We start from the raw sequence: 18,317 nt of genomic DNA on the forward strand, positions 1-18,317 counted from the left end.
AGAAGAAGAAGAAGAAGAAGAAGAAGAAAGGAGAAGGAGCAGCAGCAGCAACAAGTTCAAAGAAGGTGAGTAACACTTTCAAGGGCACAGAATTAATTTCAGTGCCTGACCCCCGCCCAGCTCCCACTACCACACTCTCCAGAAAACACCATATCTCTGTGTAGTCCCTTCTATCTTTTCCCCCAACCTCTTCCTTGGGTTTCTTTTCTTTATCCTTACCCTCTCCCACCTTCAGCTTAATTCTGGTCTCTTGGGACATCAAGCCATCTTCTGGGAAGAAGAAGGCTCTCTCTCCATATATTTCCATGCTATTGATACTCAGGCTCCCTGAGCTAGAGGACCTCCTAAAACTACACAGAAGAGGAAAGGAAGGGATTATGTGGGTAACTGTCTTCATGGTGACATTGATGGATGGTTCTGTCTAAAGTTGGGATGTGGCCAGCATAGCTGCCAGAGTCCCCTCACCCACTGTCTTGAAGTTCCTGGGCTCTTGACTAGCACTATTTCCTGCTTCAGCTCTCATCCTCTTCAGTCTTTTCTACACATGGTGACCGGCGTGAACTTTTAAAAATCACAAGGCAGGCTTTGCCATTCTTTTGCTTAAAATTCACCAATAGAGCTAGTACAGTGGCTCGTATCTATAATCCTAACTACTTAGGAGGCTGAAATTGGCAGGATCATGAAATTGGCAACCAATTGTGGGACACAGTGGTGTGTACCCATGATCCCAGCTTCAGGAGCAGCACCATGGCTGCACACAGTGGCTGGCCATTTTCAACCTAGTGATTTGGAAGTGTGAATAGAAGGATCTTGGTCCAGGCTGCTGCCGTGGCCTAAATATGAGTCCATACTCAAAAAAAAAAAAAAAAAGCAAAAAAGGAGGAGAGTATAGCAGCACACATGGTAGAGAGCCTCCCTGGAAATCACAAAGCAAATTCAAATACAGACCAAAAAAAAAATCCCAAATCCAAGTTCTTACTATGCTCTGTCCCTATGCCTACTTTACCCCAAAACTTCCTTCTCTGCCTTGTCCACTTCCCTCCAACTACACGGTTTCTACATTATTCTCTCATACCAAGGATCTTTGTATATGCTACTTGTCTTTCTGGATGTCTCCTTGAGCTAGCCACATGCACTATGTTCAACAAACTAGTCCCCCCAGAGAGGCCTTCTGAGAGCCATGCTCTACATAGCCCAACAATGCCCTTCCTCATCTCTACTGCCTCCCTGGATGAAGGATCTCCTGGGTTACTCTCTGTCTCTGGCCAGAATGGAAGCTTTTGGGAATGGGGTTTTTATCAATGCCCTTCACCCAAGTCCTCAGTGTCTCATGACAGATATTATAGGAGGTAACTCAGAAACAGTTATAGAATAAATAAATTTATTTCACAACATGGAATTTTTTCAAAAGCCCATGAGAAGGTTCCTATGAGAGAAATACAAAAAAAAAAATTGGGGTGACCTGAGGGGAATCTAAACACCCTGCCAAGGTATGTTAGGCAAACGTGATAACCACTACACTATGGAAACCCTTCTGCCAAGGTGTGCACAGGATATAGGGAACTCCTCTAAGAGTAGTGTCCCAAACAAAGACTAAACAGGCCCAAAGGGTACAGGGGATGGCTATAGGACAGACACCTAGACAGGGCTTTGCCAGGGCATGTTGACAGGGGCTGAAGAACACAGCCAGCCTGCAGTGCCCTTCAAGAAGAATCCAGAAGAAAGGTAGGTCCTGGCCTCATTTCTTCATTTCTCTCTCTTTCTCTGATCCCCTGCCAGGACACATCTGACCTCAACAGAAAACCTAACTAAAGACAGCTTGTGGATATGGTCCACGCTGGACATGCTGGATGGAGAGGAGTGGGAGTGGGGGTGGGCGAGGAGGGTCTCCAGGAAGTGAATGAATGCAGAGGAAGACATAGGGGAGGAGGGCCCTGGGCCTCTCACCATCTCTTTCCCAGAGAGAAATGCAGAGTTGAGGCTTGGGTCACCATAAAGACCGAGGGACTTGGTAAGAGATTGTCAAGTGCATCTCACCCCACCTCTCCTGACTAAATTCTGTGCTTGGTGGGGCTTTGTAATTGTTCTCTTCATGAACTCAGTGGTACAGTCACAGGAAGTTGAAATTTCACCTATACTGTAATGGCCAAATCACCTTTAACAGAAAACCTTGCTAACTCCAGACTGCAGCAAGCAAGCCCAGTGTGGTCAGTTACCTGCTGTCCTGTTTACCTGTCACACGGTACCCAGTCAGAAATTGTCAGTCTGCAGCTTAGGAACTTTGTCCCTCATAGCTGACAATCCATTCTTCAATGATGCACTCCTTGGCACCATGCCACTAAGAAAACAGACTGTTTTCCTAGCAAACTGTATCAACACTTCATCTTACCTCACACAAAAAAGTTAACTCAAACTAGATCAAAGACCTGCGATGTGAAACTATGAAACAGAGGAAAATGTATGTTGAAGCTTTGCAATTTTTTAAAAAAATTTTTTATTTTTGGTCCAGTCGTGGGGCCTGAACTCTGGGCCTGGGCGCTGTCCCTCAGCTCTTCAGCTCAAGGCTAGCACTCTACCACTTGAGCCACAGCGCCACTTCCGGCTTTTTTCTTTTTGCTTATGTGGTGCTGAGGAATTGAACCCAGGGCCTCATGCATGCAAGGCAAGCACTCTACCACTGAGCCACCTTCCCAGCCCCGCTTTGCAATTTTTTAACAATATCTAGTTTCTTTCTCTCTCTCTCTCCCTTTTTTTCTTTCCTTCCTTCCTTCCTTCCATCTTTCCTTCCTTCCTTCCTTCTTTCCTTCCTTCTTTCCTTCCTTCTTTCCTCTGTCTGTCTGTCTGTCGTGGAGCTGGAACTCAGGGCCTGGGTGCTGTCTCTTAGCTCTTCTGCTCAAGGCAAGCACTCCACCACTTTGAGCCATAGCACCACTTCCAGTTTTCTGGTAGTTAATTGGAGATAAGAGTCTCACAGATTTCCTGCCCCAACTGGCTTTGAACCATGATCCTCAGATTTCAGCCTCTTGAGTAGCTAGGATTACAGACGTGAGCCACTGGCACTCAGCAATATCTGGTTTCTTGTGGTATCTAAAGCACAATTAGACAAAAAAAAAAATTTTGTTGTTGGTCATGGGGCTTGAACTCACAGCCTGGGTGCTATCCTTGAGCTTTTTCACTCAAGGCTAGTGCTCTACTACTTTGAGCTCTACTTCCAGTTTTCTGGTGGCTAGTTGGAGATAAGAATCTCATGGACTTCCCTGCCCAGCCTGGCTTTGAACTTCAATCCTCAGATCTCAGCTACTGAGTAGCTAGGATTATAGGTGTGAGCCACCAATGCCTGGCCAAGTAAAATTTTTAAAGGGGAGCTTCATCAAAACCAAACACTCATGCTTTGAAGAATGTTACCAAGAAGGTGAAAAGAAAAGGAAGGTGGTGGAGAGAGTGAATTTTTAAAATTTACTGTGTACATGTGGAAAAATCACAATGAACCTCATATTACCAATGTATGCTAATTCAAAAATAAAAATAGTCATGGGTTAAAAAAAAAAAGGTCAGGCTAGGAAGGTGGCTTAGTGGTAGAATGCTTGCCTAGCATGCATAAAACCCTGGGTTCGATTTCTCAGTATCACATACACAGGAAAAGCCAGAAGTGGCACTGTGGCTCGAGTGGTAGAATGCTAGCCTTGAGCAAAAGAAGCTCAGGGACAGTGCCCAGGCCCTGGGTTCAACCCATAGGACTGGCTAAATAAATAAATAAAATAAAAAATTAAAAAAGATGAAAAGATAAACCAAAGAATAGTGGGAGACTTTTGCAAATCCCCTATCTGGTAAAAATGTGGTCCACAGGCTTAAAATTCAGCAGTGAAAATACAAATAATCCTGATTAGAATGGACAAGGCTCTTGAACAGACATTTCTCCAAAGAAGACGTATAAATGGGCAACAAGCATATAAAAGGTATTTAGTGTGATTCATCACTGGGGAAGTGCAAATCAAAGCTCAGTGAGATTGCAGACACACCTAGAGGCGGCTAAGGTGATGGAGATGGACAGTCAGGTTGAGGAGGTGGAGACATGGAGGGATTGGGAAACGGTGAGGTTTAGAACACAGAATTACCACATGGCCCCATACTAAGAACTGAATGTTTATGTCACCTCAAATTTCATATGTTGTAACCTTAACCCTGGGATATGATGGTATTTGAGAAGAATCTTTGGGGGTTAAGTACAATTAGGTTAGACCATGCTTGTGATCTCATGATAGGATTAGTGCCTTCATGAGAAATGACCTGTGTCTCTCTTTCTCTCCCTCTCCTCTCCTCTCTCTCTATCTCTTTGTCACACACACACACACACACACACACACAAATACACATACACACAAAACCAGGAAGAGCCATGTAAGTCAAAAATAATAATGATGATGGTGATAATAATAATAATGATAAACATTATCTACAACCTAAGAGGAGAACCCTCACCAAAAATGGCCCCTGCCTATACTTTACTCTTGTGTTTCCAGGCTCCAGAGGTGGGAGAAATGAACATCTGTTTTACAAGTCACACAGTCTGTAGTATTTTCTTATAGCAGCTCATGCTGACTAAGACATCCAGTTATTCTGCTCTAAGATAGACATCCAAGAGGCCAGGAAACATCTGTACATGTGAGAACTTGTCCATGAATGCACACAGCAGAAATGATTCGTCAGAATTTAAAAGGTGGAAACAACACAAAATGTTTGTGAACTCAAGAACAGCTAAATAAAACACAGCCTTCTTTGACAACAGAAGGGAACGAAGTGTGGATGCATGCCACGATACTAGAAGCACCCTGAAAAATATGCTAAGTAAAAAGCAGACTGTAAATGCTGCAGAGCATGTAAGTCTATTTATATCACATAAGCAGGAGGCAAATCCACAGACACAGGGAGAGGATTCATTGCCAGGGGCTGGGAGAGGAGAACATGTAGAAGAAGTACAGGGCTTTTTTTTTTGCAGGGGAGCGGGGGGGGGGGTGTGATGGAAAACTTCGGAATTAGGTATTGGTGATGGTTATATAATCCTGTAAGTGTACTAAAACCATTGAATCGTAGATGTTAAATGGTGAACTTCGTAGTATATGGTTTATGTCAATATTTAAAATGTATGATGAAGAATGAGGTGAGACCATTCTAGACTGCATATTATACCACCTCCAAAAAATAAAGGAAAACTGAAGTTGCAAGAAAAAAAATATGGTGTTTTGGAACAAGGGTAAGGCTAAATATATAATGTAGCCTGGGGTTCCTTTTTACTCTCATGTTGGTGGCTTTGAAGAAAGGGAAATGGAAAGCGGGGAGGGAGGGATTAAGGTCCTGAAAGTAACCCCATGAACCTCATTGATGCCTAAGCTTCTAAAATAGGGTGAAAGGAGAGTATTCAGCCCAGCCTGATATTCTTGAGAAGACTCACAAACTCATATTACACTCTGGCTCTTTTGGTCAAGATTGGCATTCTACTACTTAAGTCATGCCTCCACTTCTGGTTTTTCAGTGGTTTATTGGAGATAAAAGTCTCTGGGATGGGGCTGGGAAGATGGCTCAACGGTAGAGCGCTTGCCTTGCATGCATGAGGCCCTGGATTCGATTCCTCAGCACCACATAAGCAAAAAGAAAAAAGCCAGAAGTGGCGCTGTGGCTCAAGTGGTAGAGCACTAGCCTTAAGCTGAAGAGCTGAGGGACAGTGCCCAGGCTCAGAGTTCAGGCCCCACGACCAGACTCCCCCCAATAAATTAATTTATGAGCTGGGGATGTAGCTAAATGAATGAACACTTGCCTACTGTGTATAAGGCTCTGGGCTCTATCCCCAACATTGTAACAAAACAAAACACAACAAAACCTCATTGATTTGTTAAAAGTAAAGAGTTAGTACTTGAGTTTGAGAGTTTGAGAGCAATCTAGACAATATAGCAAGACTCCATCTAAAAAACTAATTAAATTAATAAAGAATTAGTGTATATCATTATTTAAAAAAAAGTCTGTGTGTGTGTGTGTGTGTGTGTGTGTGTGTGTGTGTGTGTGTGTGCCCTAGGGCTAACCTGAACAGAAAAGCCTGTGACATGCTTATCTCCAAGTAACTAGCAGAAAGATGGAAATGGAAGTGTGGCTTGAGTGGTAGAGTGCTAGCCTTCAGTGGAAAAAGCTAAGGGGCCAATGCCTAGGCCATGAGTTCAAACAGTAGTACTGGCCCAAAACTAACAAACAAAAAACCACTAAGTAGAAGATGTATAGCCTTTCCCTGGTTACTACAAAAATGGTATGGCTGAGGTAGAAGATCTCTTTGACGTGGACACACTGCTCAGTGATTTGTGCTGTGCTAGATGTCATAGTTCTTTGCAGATGAGTGAGAGTCACAGCTGAAACCCACACTATCCTAGGTGGCAATTACTCTCGGCACATGTTCTAATTCAGCATGTACATCAATCTGGAGATTGTGGCTGTTGTCAGTCTCAGTGCAAACCACAGTTTAACTGGCTTTATTTGCTTATAAAGATAATTGGAATTAAGGTTCAGGAGGAGAGATAAGCCAGATATAATCTTCTTAACACAAAAGAAAACCACATGTACCCTCATTATTTTTGTCTTAACTCTGTCCTCCATAATTACTGAAGAATATTAGGTGGTATGCAGATTTAACCTAACAGGATGACCTTGCAGGACTTTCTTGCTCTTCTAACCCTGCGGAGGCAGATGGGAGACCCATGTCCTCTTCAGCTGCTTTAGTCCCAGCAACAGGGCATAGCCTGGCAATTGGGCTGGCCTTGGGTTCCCTGCCAGGGAGACCAACCATTGTCCCAGTCTTTGTAAAGGGACAGGAGCTTCTGTTCAGCCTTCCCCAGCCCTGCAGGGGAGGAACTGGTGCTTGGCACAAGCCTTCCAAATGGTCTCCGTTCCCTGCTCTGGATCAACTCCGGGAGAATGAAAAGCCCTTTTTGTGACTTGAGATCCTTCAGACAGGAAGAAAAGTTCACACCCACTTCTAATGAGCTCCACAAAAATGGCTCCTTTTCGGCCAAGGGACACAGAGAGACTTTAGGAAAACCTGAGCAGAAAAATCTCAAGAGAGCAAGGAGAAGGAAGGGAGGGAGGCCACAAAAGGCCCCATTGTCCATGTTCCTCTTTCTTGTTTCTGGTGTTTGGTTTGGTTTTTGCTATTTGGATACGGCTCAGGATGACTGAGGGAGATGCTTTGCCAAGAGTTTATAAAAGCTCAAGTAAATGAACCTCAATTTGACATAATCTGAAGTAATTTGCTAACTATAGGAAAAAGACCAACCTTAATTTGTTGTCTAAAATGAAGGCACTTTCCTGGCACTGGGGCATTATACTGGTAATCCTAGTAACTCAGGAGGGTGAGATTTGAGGATTGTGGTTTCAAGCTAGCCCTGGCAGGAAAGTCTATGGAACTCTTATCTCTAATTCACCAGCAAAAGGCAGGAAGTAGAAGTGTGACTCAGATGGTGGAGTGGCAGCTTTAAGCTGAAAAAGTTAAGTGCAAGTGTGAGGCCCTGGTTCAAGCCCTAATACAGGATACAATATGGTAAATAAAATAATAAAATGAAGGAGCTGGATGAGTCTTAGTAACTGTGAGTCATTGCTTCAGCTGAACTTAACATTTGAGTCCCCTGAATTACAGCAAAACTTTCCCTTGTACAAAGCCTTTCAATGAAAATTCACTAGCTACAGAAAGCACAAAGCAAGCAAGATCCCCTGCCTTCATTCATTCTAACTCTCAACCTCTCTTCCTGCTTACCTATTTACTATTGAATATTCCTCCTTAAAAGTGTGCATCCACACAAACAATATACATTCTTAGTAAAATGCAAACAGGACAGAACAATACTTGGAACAATGCCATTTCTCTGACTTTAGAATTACAATCCAACTAATAGCAATGAACATCATTCAAACAGCTGAAGCGATCTTGAAGAAGAAAAAAAGAAAGAACAACTATTGGACCCACATAATTATGACTCTAACTCTCAATGCCTTTCTAAACAGACATCTTTCCCATTGCTTTCCCTAATAATAATAATAATAATAATATATATATAATCTCCTCAAAATGTCAAATTTACCAAGTGCTTTCGGTAAGTAGCACTTCAGGTGCATCATAGGTAATAAACACATCTTATCTCATAAAGACTTGACAAGGCCAATGACCAAACTGAAGCACAGACAGGTTTAGTAACTACCACTATGCTTGGATTTGAACCTTCATGATGTTGCTTCAGAATCCAGGCTTTTAGCCAATTTGCCATACTTTATTCCCTTTCAAAGGTGCTTGTAGTTCTGCAAGAGGAACTGGCTTTATTTTATTTTATTTTTTGGTGGTCCTGGGGCTTGAACTCTGGGCCTGGTCACTATCCCTCAGTTCTTCAGCTCAAGGTGAGCGCTCTACCAGCAGAGCCACAGCGCCACTTGCGGTTTTCTGGTAGTTTGTTGAAGATACAGAGTCTCACGGACTTTCCTGCCTGGGCTGGCTTTGAACTGTGATCCTCAGATCTCAGCATCTTGAGTAGCTAGGATTACAGGCCACTGGTGCCCGGCAAGGGCAAGGAACTGGCTTTAGTCTGTGTCCCTCACAGACTAAAAAATTCACAAAAGACCCCTGTGTGCTTCCCCTCTCCCTCCCCCCAATCACAAAAGGACTATCATCAAGAAAATTACCTTAACAAGCTAACCAGTTTTTCAAGGTGATTCATGGGGGGAGGGAGATATAATTTCACATGCTGAACGGCTTAATAACATTGATACACAATCAACAGTAAGGAGGAAAAAAAATCACTTCAAGTTCCCATGAATTAATCACAGATAAATTCATTGCTGCAACATTCTTCGGTGTCTCAGTTGCCAGGAAATTCAGCCAGAGCGTGTGACTCAGTGTGTGTGGAAATCCATGATAAATATTCTCTTGGTGTTAGCTCTAACTTACCTAATTGCAGAAGGGCAGAGGGGCAAAGGGTATTGGAGTTTATGAACTTACTCTCCTCAGTGATGCTGCCCCAGGCCCTCCAGCCATCCTCCGGGAAGAGCAAACTCGCCCACTTCCTAAAGCCAAGGCCTTTCTTCCCCTCTTACCCACCCCTCGTGATAGTTTTAAATAAAAATGTAATCGTTGTGATAAACTGCTAAATTGGTAAGTGCTAAAGGCACACCATGGAGTCTTTAGCACTTTCCAAAGCTCTGTACAGCTAAAGTTAACATACTGATATAGCACAGGTTGGATTTGGGGCAATGTACTTAATCTTACTTAAAATAATGAGTTTGGTGATGCTCTTGTATCCTTCACTGAGAGAAGCAGACAGCTCACATCATAAAACAAAACATTAGGAGGTCATGAAATAGGAGTGTGGTTTGTGGAAAAAATGGGTGTTACTTTTTTTCATCTCACTCAGAATAATAACAATAGAATAACTGCATAGAACATAACTCTATTATATTTCAATGTTCAGAAGCCCATTAGATGATGTTCCAGTGTTGGGGGGGGAGGTTAAATTTATTTATAACATATTTATTTATTTTTTTGGGGGGGGCGGTCGTGGGGCCTGAACTCTGGGCCTAGGCGCTGTCCCTCAGCTCTTCAGCTCAAGGCTAGCGCTCTACCACTTGAGCCATAGTGCCACTTCCGGCTTTTTGCTTATGTGGTGCTGGGGAATTGAACCCAGGGCCTCAGGCATAGCAAGCCAAGCGCTCTACCACTGAGCCACCTTCCCAGCCCCTACATATTTATTTTTTTGTGCCTGCACTGGAGCTTGAACACAGTCCCTTAGCTTTTTCACTCAAGGATGGCACCCTACCACTTGAGCTACAGCTCCACTTTTACCATTTTGGGGGTTAATTGGGAGAAAGAGCTTTAGGTACTTTCCTACCCAGGCTAGCTTTGAACCTCAACTCTCAGATCTCAGCTTTCTCAATAGCTAGATTATAGGCATGAACCATCAGCACCAGTATGTTTCACTGTTTTTGTATAGAGAGGAAATATTTCCCAAATATCAGATCTTTGGCTTTCTGTGGTCCACGAGCTCAGGACCTCTGTCATCTGCCTAGTTCTTATCCTCTTCTGCCAGATCATCCAAGCAAAGTCACACATTCATTCTCTCCAAGTCACAGACTCTATCCCCTCATCCAGGTTTCAAACACCTTCAATAACTGTCCACTTCCTTCAGGACAAAGCCTACTCTCACACCCCACATGGAATGATACTATCCATTGTGCCTACCATCCTGCCTTGTTTTTCTGTACAAACTGTCCCCTCCACCCAAACTACTACCTGTTCAGGTCCCCAAATGCACGTAGTACCATTTTCTTGTGACCTTCCTTATCTTTGTCCCCTCCCAGAATGTCACCTCCCCTGCTGGTGCCAGAACATCTCTGAGTCACAGAGTGGAGCCCAGCCCAGACACCCCACCACTGGCCCCTTGTCCTTTAGTGTCCCTTCCCATAACACTGGCCTGTCTTTGTATATTTCTCCTGTCTTTTCATTCAGCTTACAGATTCCTCCAGGGAAAGAAACATATTTCTATATGTCTTTTAATATATATATATTTTTTAAATAAAAAGGTATGGGGCTGGGGAGGTGGCTCAGTGGTAGAGCGCTTGCCTTGCATGCATGAGGTCCTGGGTTCGATTCCCCAGCACCACATAAGAAAAAAGAAAAAAGCCAGAAGTGGCGCTGTAGCTCAAGTGTTAGAGCGCTAGCCTTGAGCTAAAAGAGCTGAGGCCCAGAGTTCAGGCCCCACAACTGGACCCCAAAAAATAAATAAAATAAAAAGGTAAATATCAGAGCCCTGTTGATTTGCTGTCTCCCTCACTATGCTAACTCTACTTGAAAAGCTAGTTCTTACCTGGTGCCAGTGGCTCATGCCTATAATCCTAGCTACTTAGGAGCCACTCAGATCTGAGGATCATGATTCAAAGCCTGCCTAGGCAGGAGAGACCATGATACTCTTACCTCCAATAAACTACTCAGAAAAAGCCAGAAATAGTGCTGTGGCTCAAGAGGTAGAGCACTAGCTTTGAGTACAAAGAGGATCAGGGACAGAGCCCAGGCCCTAAGTTCAAGCCCCAAGATTGGCAACAAAAAAGAAAACCAAGAAAAAAAGAAAAGAAAAGCTAGTTCTTAACACTCTTGGAGTGATTTTATATGATTATTGTAAAAACCTGAATGCTTATAGAATATGTCTCCAGATAGAGCTTTTTATCTATGTCATGGACTAGACCTATAGGTAAAAAATGCCTGCTAGAGAATAGGAACAAATTAACTCACTCTTTGAGAGGCTGAGGCAAGAGAAGTATGCATCTGAGGTCAAAGAAACCAAATTAATAATAGGAACTACTACTAATCATAATAAACAATGTGCCCAATGTTCTCCAATGTTCATGACAAAAAGAGAATAAGACTGATTTTTTTTCCAGTCCTGGAGCTTGAACTCAGGGCCTGGGCACTGTCCCTAAGCTTCTTTTGCTGAAGGCTAGCACTCTACCATTAGAAACACAGTGCCACTTCGAGCCTTTTCTGTATATGTGGTACTGAGGAATCGAACCCAGGGCTTCATGCATTCTAGGCAAGCACTCTACTGCTAAGCCACATTCCCAGCCCAAGACTGAATTTTTTTTAAAAAAGAGAACAAGACTGTAAATGAAAACTCAAATATGATATGTTTCAATATTTTAGTAGTTGCATCATTAACTAAATAATATTCTAATATTTTACCTTTTAAAAATATACCTTCAAAATGTTCTGTAGCCAAGTTTTCCTTCTCTAACTCACTTACCTCCATTCTATAGTACAAGGGGCCGTTCATGTCTGCCCAGGGACATCTCAGCGTACATAGCCAAGCTCTGAATACATTTCGTATGCATGGCCTCCCCTGGATTACTCTTGGCTATGGGGTTCCCTCCTGGCCACAGGATGTTGGCCCAAAGAAGGATAAAGAAGAGGCCCATACATGACTCTAAAGGTAGGCCATTGTTGCTAAGAAAGATATTGGGTCTAGCCGGGGCGCCAGGGGCTCACGCCTGTAATCCTAGCTACTCAGGAGGCTGAGATCTGAGGATCACAGTTTAAAGCCAGTCCTGGCGGAAAAGTCCGTGAGAATCTGATCTCCAATTAACCACTAGAAAATCGGAAATGGCTCTGTGGCTCAAGGTAGAGCGCTAGCCTTGAGCTGAAGAGCGCAGGGACAGTGCCCAGGCCCAGAGTTCAAGCCCCATGACCGACCAAGAAAAAAGGTGTTGGATCTAATCTTCCCTTTTTTCGTTCTTTTTCATTTTTTGTTGTTCTTTTTGGGGATAGGATGTTGAAACACGGTTTTATTATATCTTGAGCTCAAGATACTCCTGTCTCAGATTCCCAAGTGTGAAATTATGCACCACTAACACCCCTTCTTAACATAGATTTATTTAGAAATTTTAGGTACATTCAAAGCACTAAATAAAAAGGTAGAACATTTATGATTTTAAAAGATCAGAATGTCACCTCAGATGTCACCACATTAAACTTTTAAAAGATGTTTAATCTTATTAAAGGCAAAAGTGCTTTTTTTCAAGAGCCAGGTTCCAGAAGCTCACACCTGTATTATTAGATACTAAGAAGGCTGAGATCTGAAGATCGTGGTTCAAAGCCAGACCAGACAGAAAAGTCTGTACGATTCTTATTTCCAATTAACCACCAAAAAAGCAGCTAGTAGAGCTGTGGCTCAAGTGGTAGAACGATCAAGGTTAAAGCTCAGGGATAGTACACAGGCCAAGAGTTCAAGCCCATGATGGGCACACACACATACACACACACACACACACACACACACACACACACATGAGTACAATAAAGGGAAACACATAGTATAAATATGAACATTTGGAAATTGTTACATACTAATTACCAGTAAAATGTAATATTTTAACAGCAAGGTAAGTTGGGTACTACTGGCTCACATCTATAATCCTAGCTATTTAAGAAGCTGAGATTTAAAAGAGCCATTTGAAGCTGGGCGCTGGTGGCTCACGCCTATAATCCTAGCTACTCAGGAGGCTGAGATCTGAGGATTGCAGTTCAAAGCCAGCCGGGGCAGAAAAGTCCTTGAGACTCTATCTTCAATAAACTACCAGAAAACCAGAAGTGCTGTGGCTCAAGTGATAGAGCACTCACCTTTAGCTGAAGAGCTGAGGGACAGTGCCCAGGCCCAGAGTTCAAGCCCCATGACTGACAAAACACACACACACACACACACACACACACCACACAAACCCCAAAACAAAACAACAACAACAAAAAAACATTTGAGGCTAGCCTGGGCAGAAAAGTTCCTGAACCCTTATCTTAAAAATCACCACTAGGCTTGGTGCCAGTAGCTCACGCCTGTAATCCTAGCTACTCAGGAGGCTGAGATCTGAAGATTGTGGTTCCAAGCCAACATGGACAGGAAACTCCATGAGACTTTTCCCTCCAATAAACTACTCAAAAAAGCTGGAAGTGTTGCTGTGGCTCAAGTGATAGAGTGCTTGCCTTGAGCAAAAGAAGTTCAGGGACAGCGCCCAGGCTCAGAGTTCAAGCCCCAGAACCAGGGGGAAAAATAACCGCCAAAAATCATGGCAGAAGGTACAGCTCAAGTAGTAGAGTCACAGCCTAGAAAGCATGAGGCCTTGATTTCAAACCCCAGTATCAGAGACAGAGATAATTGGCAGAGAATAGCTAAAGAGGGGCAGATATATGAGGTCCTAGGTTCCATCCCTGTATCCCAAAACATACATTGGTAAAATGTAACAGTCACAGCTCATTAAACACACAGTTGTAATATATAGTTTTAGAAAATGACCACAGCTACAGATTACAAGACAAAATCCCTTTTGTCTGTTCTAATCTTATTCCAAGCTAGCTTCTGAGTCACAGGGTAGTTTGCCAAATGTGATCATGTTTCCCATTCTTTCTGGTGAGCAGTTCTCTTCTTAGGAAAATAAAATCACACATAAACTCTTGTGCTGGATTCCTCAGTGAAGAAGTAAAAACACATTTATCTCAGTAGACATAGGGAAAGTCTATTTCACAGTTAGTGCAGATGACAACAGAAACAGTGTTTTGAAATTACACATCCATAAAATTGCCTTATGTTCCACAGAAGGAAAAGGAAAAGGTTATCTAGGTGACAATGGCTTACATCTGTACTCCGAGCTACTCAGGAGGCTGAGCTCTGACAATTACTGTTAAAAATCCACCTAGGCATAAAGGTCTTTAGGACTCTTATCTCCAATTAACGGGCAAAAGAGCTGGAAGTGAATGAAGGTGTGGCTCAAGTGGCAGAACTCCAGCCTAGAATGAAAAAGCGAAGGGAGAGTGCTTTGGCCTTAAGTTTAAGTCCCAGTACCCGCATAAAAAAATAATAAAAGAAACAAAAGAAAAGAGGCTAAGAGAAAGAATTCACTCTTACTCTGAGAGCTGAAGGTTAGCATTATGGGGATGAGGAGCCCAGGAAAGTAATATGAACACTAAGCTGAAGGTCAGCAGGAAACATTGCTGTGGCCCAGAAGGCTGCAGTGGCCTTCTGGCCTGCCATTGCACCTGGCTCTCTTTCTGCATAGTAGGAGACACACTTTTTTTTTTTTTTTTTGCCAATCCTGGGTCTTGAACTCAGGGCCCGAGCTTCTTTTGCTCAAGGCTAGCACTCTACCACTTAAGCCACAGTGCCAGCTTTTTCTGCTTAATGGTACTGAGGAACAGAACCCATGGCTGCATGCATGTTAAGCAAGCTCTACCACTAAGCCACATTCCCAGCCCAGAAGACACGCTTTTTGTGAGTGTGTTTAGATAGAAGAGGGTGGGCTTGGAATGTGGCTTAGTGGCAGAGTGCTTGCTAGCATGCATGAATCCCTGGGTTCCATTCCTCACTATCACATATACAGAAAAAGCTGGAAGTAGAGCTGTGGCTCAAATGATAAGAGTGCTAGCCTTGAGCAGAAGCAGCTCAGGGACAGTGCCCAGACCCTGAGTTCAAGCCCCAGGACTGGCCAAAAACAAAAACAAAAAAAGATCCAGGCACTGGTGGCTCATGCCCATAATCTTATACTATTTCATAAATGGAAAGACTAGCTCAGGACAAACCAAGTTTTTCTCAGGTTCTCCAGTACAAAGATTTTCCTTTTGCCTATAACCACACGCCTGTCTACCAGTTTTCCATGCCATCTCCTTCTTACCTCTTCCCCTTGGTTTTCCCCTCCCTGTCACCTGCTGCTTTTCCTGAAGGAATAAGGCCACCTCCTGGGCTGCACATGGTCCTAAGAATTCTACACACTGTCCCAAGAATTGAATCTAAATGATGGGTCAGTCTTCAACTACCCCAACTGAACTTACTCTTGAGCTTGAAGAGATCAAAATTATTAGATAGTACAACTGTCTAATGCCTCTGATTTCACATTCCAAAAGACAAGTGACTATGTGGGAAATTGTTTACAAGGAAGAACTCAGACAGAAACATGGAACACTTTCAGCTCAACCAACCGAGATGGAATGAAATCTGTCCTTCATCAACTATAACAGTAAAGCTGATCTCTCAACACAGAAGACCTTTCTAGAAAGCTCATTTGGGGCTGTCAGGGAAGCTTCACTTGATTCCTCTTCCCCCTGGTTCACCGTTGAGTCTATTTCCTGCTTTCTCTTTTTTTCCACTCTTCCTTTGCTCTGGCTTGTACTTTAAGTGACAGTGTTGGATGATGCTCATCTTTGCAGGAAATGAAAATCCTCTCACTCTACTTCCCTCTTCTGAACATTAGCTTTAATCATACTGTAACTGCACAGGATTTTTTTTCTTTTCGGGAGGCAATGTCTCACTTTTTTAGAAATATTTTTTTATTGAGGCAGTATCTGACTTAAAAGATGGGCTGGGGGCTAGGAAGGTGGCTCAGTGGTAGAGTGCTTGCCTTGCATGCATGAGGCCCTGGGTTCAATTCCTCAGCACTACAGAAGCAGAAAAAAAGCCAAAGTGGTACTGTGGCTCAAGTGGTAGAGCACTAGCCTTGGGCTGAAGAGCTGAGGGACAGTGCCCAGGCCCAGAGTTCAGACAAAAGGACTGACCAAAATAAATAAATAAGATAAAATAAAAGACAGGCTGTCCTCAAACACATAGTCCTTCTTCCTCTCTCCCCCCCCCACCAAGTATTATAATTACAAGTGTATACCACCAGGCCAGGCATAAAAGAACATTTTTAAAGAGGAAAAGGTACCTAATCAGTCATATAAGTAATTTTTTTTTACTTTTTATTGTCTCTGACAGTGTCTATTTGTTAATATCACTTACCTAGTTGTAAGCACAACACAGACAGCAATAAAACTCACTGGCCACACATGAAAGTTCCTAAAATAACAGTAAGTTGGGCTTATTTACTATTACAGGTACTAGGAGGTTGAGATTGGAGGATCAAAGTGTGAGGCCAGTCTGGTCAAAAGTTCATGACTACTTCTCATTGGTATCATCCTAGCTACACGGTAAGTATAAATGGGAGAACTGACGTCTAGACAAAAAGTGAGACCTTATTTGAAAAATAATGCATGGCTCAAGTGGTAGAGGTTCCTGAACTCAAACTCTAGTACCACTAGGAAGGAAAGAAGGAGGGAAGGAGGAAAGGAAGGAAGGAAGCAAGGAAGAAAGGAAGGAAGCAAGGAAGGAAAAAAGAGAAGGAGGAAAGAATAGAAATTAGGAAGGAAGACAGAAAGAAAGGAAGAGAAAAGAGAAAAAATCAAGCATATGTCCTACCTTTTTGTGAATTGTTTTTCAAGATTACAAAATCATTGATACATCAATGAGTCAATGAATCCAGGCGACAGTCATTCATAGCTGCTGACTCTACCAAGTAAAAGGCTTTTAAAAGGAAGGATCAGAGGGACCACATCAAGATCCACATCATTAAAAAAGAAATACTGAGGGCTGGGACTGTGGCTTAGTGGTGGAGTGCTTGCTTAGCATGCAGGAAGCCCTGGGTTTGATTCCTCAGTACCACATACACAGAAAGAGCCAGAAGTGGCGCTGTGGCTCAAGTGGTAGAGCGCAAGCCTTGAGCAAAAAAGAAGCACAGGGACAGTGTCCAGGCCCTGAGTTCAAGCCCCAGGGCTAGCAGAGAGAGAGAAAGAGAAAGAGAGAGGGAGAGAGAGAGATACTAGTAGGAGCCAGAGATGTAGTTCAGTGGTAATGTGCTTGCCAAGCATGCACAAGGGTATTCCAGTCCCATTAATAATAATAGTAATAATGATAATAATAACTATAAAAACTGGGAAGACGCCTTTTATGTATACAAAGCACCACTTGTGAAATACTAACCTAATCTCAAGACCCACTGATCAGTTTGCTATTCATGAGTGAATACTGGGGCTAAAGGAGAGTGACACTGTGAGGGAAAAGCCAGCAAAATCCACAGTGCAGGACATTCCACCGACGCCTAAGACATGTGCTAACAAATGCAAAATGTAGACAGGGCTTTGATTTGGATTCAAACAAACCAACTATAAAATACACTTTTGGTAGCTCACACCTGTATTCCTAACTACTCAAGAGGCTGAGATTTGAGGATCATGGTTCGAAGCTATCTCAGGCAGGAAAGCCTGAGAAAATAATTCTGATCACCAGTTAATATCAAAAAGCCAGAAGTAGGCCAAATGCTATGGCTCATGCCTGCAATCCTAGCTACTAAGGAGATCTGAGGATCCTGCTCCCACGCCAGCCTGGGCAGGAAAGTCAGTGAGACTCCTATCTCTAATTAATCATCAAGAGCCAGAAGTAGAGCTGTAGCTCAAAGTGGTAGAGCACTACCCTTGAACACAAAGCTCAAGGACAGTGCTCATGCCCTGAGTTCAAGTCCCAGGACCAGCACACACAAAATGAAGGCCAGAAATGCAGCGGTGGTTCAAGTGGTAGAGCTCCAACCTAAAGTAAAAATGCCAAAAGACAGTGCCTAGGCCTTGTGTTATAACCCCAGTGCTGGACAAAAACAAACAAACAACCCTCACCACTTCACTAATTGTTGAGAACACAACTACATTTCTATTGAAAAGCTCTTATCAGGGCTGAGGGCATGGCACATGAGGTAGAGTACTTCATGCTGGAGCCCCTAAGTTCAACCTCCAGGACCCACCCCTAAAATCTCTCATTCATACATATCATGCAGTTTCAAGAAAAATCTAAACAATGTTTGTCATATTCTTGTTTTTTAAAAAGAAAAAAATAAGGTGGGGGGATGTAGCTGAGGAGGTAGGAGGGAAGGGATGGTAGGGGAAAAACAAAGGAGGCAACAATGCT

The 18,317-nt window shown here is 43.0% G+C and overlaps 1 protein-coding gene and 1 non-coding gene across 2 annotated transcripts in view; one reads left to right on the forward strand and one right to left on the reverse strand.

Annotated features, from left to right (window-relative positions):
- Nucleotides 1-18,317, reverse strand: part of LOC105990063 (basic salivary proline-rich protein 1-like) — a 183,614-nt gene that overhangs the window by 25,189 nt on the left and 140,108 nt on the right. The gene's annotated exons all lie outside the window — the stretch shown is intronic.
- Trnaa-ugc lies at nucleotides 10,610-10,681 on the forward strand. The gene has a single exon. It is a non-coding gene; the product is annotated as a tRNA-Ala (tRNA).

The sequence above is a fragment of the Dipodomys ordii genome, unplaced genomic scaffold (genome assembly GCF_000151885.1).
Source record: "Dipodomys ordii isolate 6190 unplaced genomic scaffold, Dord_2.0 Scaffold62, whole genome shotgun sequence".
NCBI lineage: Eukaryota > Metazoa > Chordata > Mammalia > Rodentia > Heteromyidae > Dipodomys > Dipodomys ordii.